This window comes from Hydra viridissima, unplaced genomic scaffold, assembly GCF_058129835.1.
Source record: "Hydra viridissima isolate aposymbiotic clone 2 unplaced genomic scaffold, HvirCarnegie_v1 scaffold_13, whole genome shotgun sequence".
Classification (NCBI taxonomy): Eukaryota; Metazoa; Cnidaria; class Hydrozoa; order Anthoathecata; family Hydridae; genus Hydra; species Hydra viridissima.
The window spans coordinates 4,787,245-4,797,077 of record NW_028324312.1 but is presented as its reverse complement, the minus strand read 5'-3'; the positions used below and the strand labels follow the sequence as shown (position 1 = coordinate 4,797,077).

Below are 9,833 nucleotides of genomic sequence, written 5' to 3'. Positions count from 1 at the left end.
ACAAAATATGGCCAAGGGATCCAAGAGGAGTCGGTGAAAGACTCGAATTTGGCCACATTTGGCCCAAATTTCGACGTTTTGTATGGAAATTGAGCCAAAAACGGGGTTTTGTCGCCAAATCCGGTACTTGCCAGCCTCTCTGTTGACTGTCTTTGTCATATTCGTGCTCAGCCTGACAGGATACAACAAAATAGGGCCAAGGGATCCAAGAGGAGTCGGTGAAAGCCTCGAATTTGGCCACATTTGGCCCAAATTTCGACGTTTTGTATGGAAATTGAGCCAAAAACGGGGTTTTGTCGCCAAATCCGGTACTTGCCAGCCTCTCTGTTGACTGTCTTTGTCATATTCGTGCTCAGCCTGATAGGTTACAACAGAATATGTCCAAAGGCTCCAAGAAATCTCGGTGAAAGGCTCCAATTTGACGAAATAATCACAGAATTGACATTACAAGCAAATTCTAAGCATTTCTGTGCATTTGTCGCAAAATTCGGTACTTACCACTGAATTGCTTGATGCCCTTGGGCATTTTTTTGCTCAGCCTGACAGGATACAACAAAATATGGCCAAGGGATCCAAGAGGAGTCGGTGAAAGACTCGAATTTGGCCACATTTGGCCCAAATTTCGACGTTTTGTATGGAAATTGAGCCAAAAACGGGGTTTTGTCGCCAAATCCGGTACTTGCCAGCCTCTCTGTTGACTGTCTTTGTCATATTCGTGCTCAGCCTTATCAAATACTCACTACTTAAACCTAAAAAAAAATTAAAGTAAAAATATATAAGAAAGATAAAAAACTGTTAAGATCTTCACAACTATTTTGCTTAATTTCAATAATTAATTACAGTATGGTTACCATTTTGGATCATTCTTTGGTTAGATCAGCTCCAGCTGCCTAAAAAAAGTTAGGTTTAGAAACATTTAGTTATTAAAGCATAATAGTCACTTCAGTTGCAGAAATTCAAAGCCTAAAATTATGTAAGAAGAATATTAATTTCTGTAGTGGAATACAGTTTTCATAGTTTAACAATTGGTGGTGCTAAAGACTATATCTCATTACTAAAGTTCACATATTCAGTAGTATTATCCTAGTAATAATGCAGGCATAAAACAACAAAAGGCATTTAAATTCTGTACCAAAATTACTACCTTCTGGGTAGAGATTACTTGCAAAGGAGTATTACAACATTAATATCAAATTTGACACAATATTTCATAATGTATACTGAAAAAGATAAAGTTCATTCAAGTTATTTTTTAAATGTTATCTAAAATTTTTTACAACTTTCTCATGGCAAAATTAACTTTACATAATTCTACAGATTCAAAAAAAAAAAAAAAAGTTACAGTATTTTATGACACTTAAAAAGCACTTTTAAGTGTGTCATGCTTTCTAGATTATCTTCATAATTTGTAAGAAAAAATATTATGAAAACTTTACTAAAAAATCATTTTAAATGATAAGACCATGAGTTTGAGTTTCAAAAACAGTGCATTATTCAATATTGTTAAGAACTTTTTTAATGTTTAAAAAAAACTCTTTACCATTATCTTTTTTGGAATAATATTGAATACTTCAGAAATTGCATCAATTCTTGTTATTTATAACTTATTGCTTTCAAACAGCCATGGGAAAAGTACTTTACACAAGATACATCAGATAAATTTTCTTTTACATATCTAATTTTATATTCTTAAATTTTTTAAAAAAACCCTGTGTTGTGATCAACATTTTCTGAAAAGTAACAAAAAGATTTTTGTTTTCTCTATAAAGTAAAGTGCAAGTGAAAAAATGTGATAAATAACTTTTGCTCCAGTGATAACTTTTAACCTCATCCTGGACTACATATAATGATAATTTTCAGCAAAATCTTCAAAAATTATTCATTTCTTTTGATTAAGATTTTCTTAGCAGTTCTTTTTTAAGTAATTACTTTGTGTTTTTCAATGCTAATGCAAAAGAAGTCATTAAAATTATTGAGTGGCAGTATTTGCAACACTAGTGTTGTATAGTCAGTGGTCTGCCATTGCTTGAATACTTTGAATAATTTTTCTTAGCTAATTGCCTATAAACTCTTGTACTAAACACCTGGGATTGGTCAAATTGGTGCAGCATACAGCATTTCTAACACAACAAACAATTACAGAAATAGAATCCTTATAACTTTTATTCCAAATAATTGCATCCATGAGAAGTATTGGATTTTGAAGATTTTTTGTATGCACTTATATTAAGACTAACTGAGACATTAGCTGAAATGCACCACTTTGGGTTTCAGATTGCAAAGTTTGACAAACTGACATTGACATTAGGATAGTCTTTTTTAGATGTGTTTTGTAAATGTGCAACATGTAATTCTTTAAGATTGAGGTAGAAATAACATTTTTTGAATGTGTTGGGTTTTTTTAATACTAAGTCTTTTTTTCCCTGGCATCCTTCTTAGAAACTTATTTCTTTGATAAAAAATTATCACTAATTTGACTGTTTCTGGTATAATATGGTTTTTTAGATTTTTTCCTGGTAATGATAAAATCCTCTGCTCATGTTTATCTTTTTTAACTTTAGAAAAAGACAATCAGACAGTTCAAAGTAACTTGATACCTTTTTATACGCCCAAGATTTTGTTGCAAGTGTTAACATTTGCACCTTATAGTGTTAGGAGTCAATCAATTAATTTTTTTTGGAATTCATACATTAAACTGTCTAGATCTTTATCTTTATGTTACTGTTTGAAATGGTGCTGTTTATTTGTGATGTTAAAGAAACATCTCCAATATTATATGCTAACAAAATCTTTTCAGCAACTCTGTCTGATAATATCCTCACAATTTTGTTTTGCTGGTGAAATCCAAAGTAATTCATATAAAAGTATTAAACTTTAACATTTCTTACTTTGTGACTCCCACTCTTCCTGTCAAGTAAAATCCTCATCAGCTTCTATTGCTCTTTTGTAATGTTTGCTGCATGTTTTCAAACCCGGGGTTATATTTAAATTCTTTTCTTATAAAAGCAAAAGTCAAGGGAATTCTTTAAGTTCCCTAAAAAAAAAAAGCAAGTTTAGATAAGTTTTAAAAGTAACTGAAATCTTAACAACTATTATAAATCTTCACAAAACATTTTCCATTTTATTCCCATAAGAGATATGCTGTAACTATAATAAATGTTAGATTAAATTTTAAAGAAGTCTTTTTACTTTTCCTTTTGCATTTCAAAAGGATTGCAACACTTTTTAATTTTTCTCTCAAAATATTTGCAATAGAGCTGCTAATGATAACCACATGAAATTCTTATTGAATATATTTTTCTTTCATATTTGCTTACCACATTATTTTCTTAACAGATTTTAATGTTATATTTTACAATTTCATTTCTAAAATTGTTAACTCAAATATATATTTCTTTAGAGAAAATAGAAATACAAAAAATTAACAATATGCTTTTTCATAATACACTCCTTCATTTGCTTAAACTTTAAACAAGGGTATCAACAGGACCAATTTCAGAGGAAGGGTGGGGGACAATTTTAAAAAGCTTAACTTAAACTGTCTAAAACACATTAGTGGCTTTTTTGAAATTTATCTAAGCATTTAATGACTTGGAATATTAAAAATGCATTCAAGAGCAACAAAACTATTTAAAACTTGAAACTTTATAGAAAAAATTTGAAAACTAAAATGTAAATTTAATTCACTCATTTTATAAAATGTATTTCAGATATATTTTGATAATTCAACTTAAATAAAACATATAATATTGATAAAACAAAAAAACAAAAATAATAACATTCACAATAACAAAAAAAAGATTAACAATATAAATAAAAACAACCAAAATAATAAATCTTATGCGAAAAAAAAAACAATGAAAAGAACTAATAATAAAAAGTGTAATAAAAAAATTAGTAACAAAATAAATGGTAGTAAGAACAAATATAACAATAATAAAAAGAATAATAATAATTATAAAAATAATGACCAAAGCAAAAAACAAAAAGAATTTTAAAACAAAACAAGTAAAAATAAAAAAAACAAGTAAAAATTAAAAAAAAAAGTAAAAAAAGACGAAGAAACATGTAACAAAAATAAAGCAAATAACACAAAAACATAAATTAAAACAATAAGAATAATCAAAGTAAAGAAAATAATATCAACAAAAAAAAAGAAAAACACAATTATAATAATATTAGCAAGAACAATAAATAAATTAAAAAAACAATATAACTATTAAAAATAGCAAAAAAAATAATAAAAACAAAAATATGAATATTAATAAGAATAAAAAAAGTAAAAATGATAATAGTAACAATAAAAAACAAAAAAAACAAAAAAAATTAACAATAATAAAAGGAATAACAAAAAAAAAAAAAAAAAAAAAAAAAAAAAGTTAAAAAACAATAATAATTATAATAAAACTTAAAATAATAATAATAAAAACTCTTAAAAAAATAATAATAATATAAGCAATATTTATAACACTGATGATGATAATATGAATAAAAGAAACAAAAAAAATAATAGAAAAAATAATAACAACAATAAATAAAATAATAAAAAGAAATTTAATATAGTAATAATAATAATAGTAATTAAAATGATGATAATAACATTAACATAATAAATAATATTATTATTAATAAAAACATTAATAACAATAAACAAAAAAATAATAATAATAGAACTAATGATAACAGTAACTATCTAAAAGAAAAATTATAATTATACTATAAGAATTATTAACAAAAACAAAAATAACGATAATAATAAAAACAATAAAAACAATAATAACACTAATGTTAAAAGAAATCATAAGAAAAGTAATAATGATAACAATTAGAAAAATGTAAATATTTATAATAATAGAAATAGTTTTAATAATTAAAATAATAATAATAGTACTACTAATAATAACAATGACAAAAGTAACAGTAATAATAACAGTAATAATAACAGTAATAATAACAGTAATAGTAATAATAATAATGGTAATAATAAAAATAAAATAACAATAATATAAAAAATAATAATAATGATAATAATAACAATAATAATAACAATAATAATAACAATAATATTAATAATAATAGTAATAATAACAATAGTAATAACAATAACAATAAAAACTAGCAAAAAGCAACCCGTAATACTGGTTATGGTCAGTCTGTTACTTAATTTATAGTGGCAGTTTTCCACAATTTAAAGTTGCGAAACCTTAACTAACACCCTTTTAGAAAAACGCTTTCATTTTGAAAAAATTTAACCATCTGTAAAATTAAAATAAAAAGTATGCGGAGGTATAACAATTTATCAATTATTTAACATTATTTGAGTAATTTACAACTGACATAGGTCATATAAGTGAAAGGCAAAACTATTTTCCTCGACATTACTATGTTCAAAACAATATGTTTTTAGTTACTGACACAAAATAATAACACTTCATCATGCATTAAATTGACGAAAAAGTTAAGCTAAATTCTTGTTATGTTTTTTATAACATGAACTTTAACTAATAAGATTAATATGAAGCGAACGTAAGTTGTACATGAGTTATTCATTTTTTGGTATCCCCTTGATACATGTTTCTTTAAAAAAGGAAATTGTCTTTAAAACGTTAAATGCACACAACTAAATAAATTTATTAAAAATAACTGAACATTTGACCATTACTATATATGGCACTAATCTGACAATATTTATATATGGCCTCTTTGTTTCAATAGTTTTTAGTAAACAGTAATTTGCTACTATTTACTAAAAATTCCTTTTGTTACTCGAAATTTAATTCTCTTAAATATTTTGACACTAATATAGGACCTCCCTTCTCCATTTTTGCCTTAATGGTGGTCAGGAGAATAGAGTTATTTTTATTAAGAGTAATCAAGTTTTTGATGAAGACCTTTTACCAGAATGATAAAATATAAAACAATGATTTACATGTATAATAATTTTTTCTTTTTAATATATATAAGAATTTAACATATATAAGAATTTTTTCTTTCCTGAAAAGTGTTGCAAATGCAAAGTAAGCTAATTAATTAGTTAAACACCTTATAAAATTTAAGTAACTCGATATTTGACAAATGCGCAAAACTACAATATTCACCACCCTCGTTAAAAAAGATTTAAAAAGAACTGACAAAAATTTACAGTGAAAGGTAATCAGGTTTCTTTTTAAAAATCGTATAAATGCGTCATGCATAACTCTTAAAGAAAAAAAAACCGGAATTATGATACCATAATTACAACAACAACAACAACAACAAAAAACACCACATAAACACTGAAAATTGATTTACCTATTTATGGTAACCTATTTTGACATGGCAGTTAATATAAATATTTATCGAAAATGTAACTATAAAATCTATTTCGAAGTACAAAAGGATTAACAATACTAAAAAGAAAAAAGAAAAAAAAAACAAAAAAAAACAAAACAAATTCAGATATAAATTACATTTCTAGCATAATGTTATCTTGGCTTTTAGTAAATAGAAAAAGCAGTGAGTTCCAATAAAGAAACTACCTATTATTCATTTTTAACAATAGTCACCGATGTGAAGGTGTCTATTGTTAAAAACGAATATCAACACAAGACATCACAACAATAACACATAACAATAGAATATTTACACCCTTGATCCTAAAATCCAGCGAAAATAACAAACCAAATTAAAATATGAATTAGAAAACCAATTTAAAGTTAACTATGATTATCTCTTTACTAAACATATAAATACATAAAAGTATATTTGCTTTTATGTTCAATATTAGTTATTCAATTACTTTAAATTTAGGACATTAAAACACCCTAGATTTAAAGATCAAGGTTGCATACTCTCATACACATTACGCTAAACATTAACAGACATTATTATGTGTTTCCAGAATAGTTAAAAAAGGCTAGACAACACAACCTAGCTCTAAAGCAGTAACACCGCCTGGCACTAAATGCTGCCAAGTCACACCTCTACTATAAGTACATCGCTTGGCTGGCAAGGTTATCAATCTTGCTCAACATAATGCCAAGTCACACCACTTTGAAAACATGGAAACAACATAATTTAAACAAATATACAACTATAAACAAATATGGTTTTATATAACACATATAAACACAATTTATAACAATATTAAATGACAGATATATTTATCAAAAACTATGAAAAAAAATATTAAAATAATAAATAAAGTTATACATACAAAATGTGCTCACAACCTACAAACAGTAAGTTTTCGAAATGAAAACCTAAAGACTATAAATTAAGAACATTAGAAAATGTAACATTATTTAAGTAACACTTTTCACCTACCATACCTTGAATGAGATGTTTATCAATTTTAAAAAACAAACTATTAAATGCTCTAGTTCTTGAACATGCAACATATAGTTGACCATGAGAGAAACACAGTTTTTTGAGATATAACCCAACTCTATCAAATGTTTGACCTTGACTTTTATTAATTGTCATTGAATAAGCCAATCTGACAGGAAACTGACAAAAGGTTTCAGAACAAAAGGTAAATTAGAATCTGATGGAGCCATCTGAATTCGAGAAACAAAAACCTCTTTACCACCAGAAACACCTGTCAAAACCTCTGTATCAATATAACTACTTTGAAGAGCACAAACTTTCATTCAAGTACTATTGCATAACCAAGCTTTGAGATCTAAATTTCTAAGTAGCATAAATACAGAACCAATTTTCAATTTCAAACAACGAGGTGGCATACCTCAAGGAGTTAAGCTGTTCAAAAACTCAACAGGAAAGTTATTTCTTTCATTAAGGTCATCAGTATCAACTTGATCAGCACTTAAATAAATTTTGACCTCACCTGGCAGACATTCAAGCACTTCTTCATTGATTGATAATGAATCAACATTAGTTGGTGTTAAAATCACGCGTTTAATCATTTTGATCAGCATCTCCAAAAATCTTTTCAACAATCGATTCATGTTCTATAAGAATGCACTGATTTGTTATTTCAATTCATCCTTTAAAAGGATCCTCCTCTTTGACAGGTATTGTTTCATTCTCAAGTTTTAGTAGCCATTGGGAAAATTCACCTTCCCCATCTTGTACTCCCACATTTTTAGTTAATGTAAACTTCTGCACCCATTGCCAATGCAAAAAATATTTTATACACAATTCTACTATTTCAGCTGGTTGTCCTCTTTTCACAACAGGAAGAATTTGCCTAAAGTCACCACCAAAAAGAATGATTTTTCCTCTGAACAGAAAGTTGTTGTTGCAAAAAATGCCCGTGTATAGAGTTAGGAGTTACATTTCATGTGCTATTATCCAATATTGGAACAGGAATTTTAATAAGCCATGCAATGTAGATCCATTTGTAAGAAGAGTTGCTGCTATGCCAGTCCATGCAGCTGTAGCAGATTTAAAGCCTCTACTTATGGTTTCAGCAATCAAATAATTATAAGTAAAGGTTTTTCCACTACCAGCTCTCCATCCATGAAAAAAAATCTAGAATGTTGATTTTCTACACTTTGTTGCTCATTCAGTGCAGCAAGGATAGCATTACATACATTTAACTGATTGACATTAAGCAGCAGTCTCATGCAATTGGCTTTGTCGATAGATTGTTGAACATTTTCATCAAAATTTTCTAGATTAAGCCTATAAACTCATCAATAACAGGCAGATTGTAATCAGCCAGCGTTTTACCACTTTGATTGATAATCTTTTCAATTTGATGAAGAGTAGCTTGTTCAGCTATTAGAAGAGGGACTGAGCAGTGAATGAAATCTTCCATCATAAAAGCTTTGTATGCATTCCAGAGATGTAAAGGATTGTCAGATTCACAAAAGGTCAAAATAATTGAAAACAACTGTCTAATTTGCTTTGGCATGCGTGTTAAAACCGCCTCAGAAAGAGTATTCTGCCATTCAGTGTCATCTTGCAACCAACCTTTCAAAACACATGCTTCATAAAACGTTTCAAGTACTATACTATTAACAGTACGCACGTCCTCTCAAGATGTTGCTTCCTTTGCTTGCAAAACTAACAGTCTAAGAAAAAACAATTCTCCAGTTGGATCAACTTTATACATTCTTACTATCACCTTATTACCACCCCTTTGTCTAACTTTCCATTTACAATGTTTATCATTAAATATAAAGTGATAAGGAATGTCTACATACGAATAGCAATGTGCTCTTTCATTTTCAGTGTTTAACCTAAATCATGCCGCTAGGTGCGTATCACGTTGAGCTGCATGATCTAAAGCCATTCTGCTCCTTCTCTAAAATACACTAATTGATTTTCAGGTAGATGTTTACCAAATCACAGCACTTTGAAAACATGGAAACAATATAATATAAACATATGTACCAACCATAAGCACAATAAATGTGTTTAAATATGTATCTAAGGTTAAATATATACCTTATATACATATTTAAACACATTTTTAAAACAACTATGTAACACATATTGACACATACACAAACAATAAAAAAACACTTTACATTATTATAAAAACACATTGATAAAACAACTATAAAGCACTTATTACCACATACACATACATATCAAAAAAGCATATATGCAAACGATAAACGTGTGCAAACAAAAATTTTAAAAATGATGCAAGAAAATGTAAAAAGATACAAAGTATACATTTACAAACAATACTCTTTACCTTTTTTTCATAAGAACTTTAATCCTCATAACAAAATTTAACCTTTACATACAATAACATGTGACATGCCATGTCAGTGTTGGCACAAAATTTCAGGCCTCCCACTCCTAAAATAGGGTAAAATTTTATGATTTTGGGACAAATCGTAAGAGTTTTTTATGACTTTTTAGGACAATTAGTG

At 27.4% G+C, this 9,833-nt stretch overlaps 1 long non-coding RNA gene across 1 annotated transcript; it reads right to left on the bottom strand.

Annotated features, from left to right (window-relative positions):
• Nucleotides 1-805: 805 nt before the first annotated feature.
• Nucleotides 806-9,466, bottom strand: LOC145195600 (uncharacterized). Its single transcript, XR_016446433.1, has 3 exons — nt 6,910-9,466; nt 2,889-3,034; nt 806-890 (listed from the first exon to the last, which is right to left on the bottom strand). It is a non-coding gene; the product is annotated as an uncharacterized LOC145195600 (long non-coding RNA).
• Nucleotides 9,467-9,833: the final 367 nt, after the last annotated feature.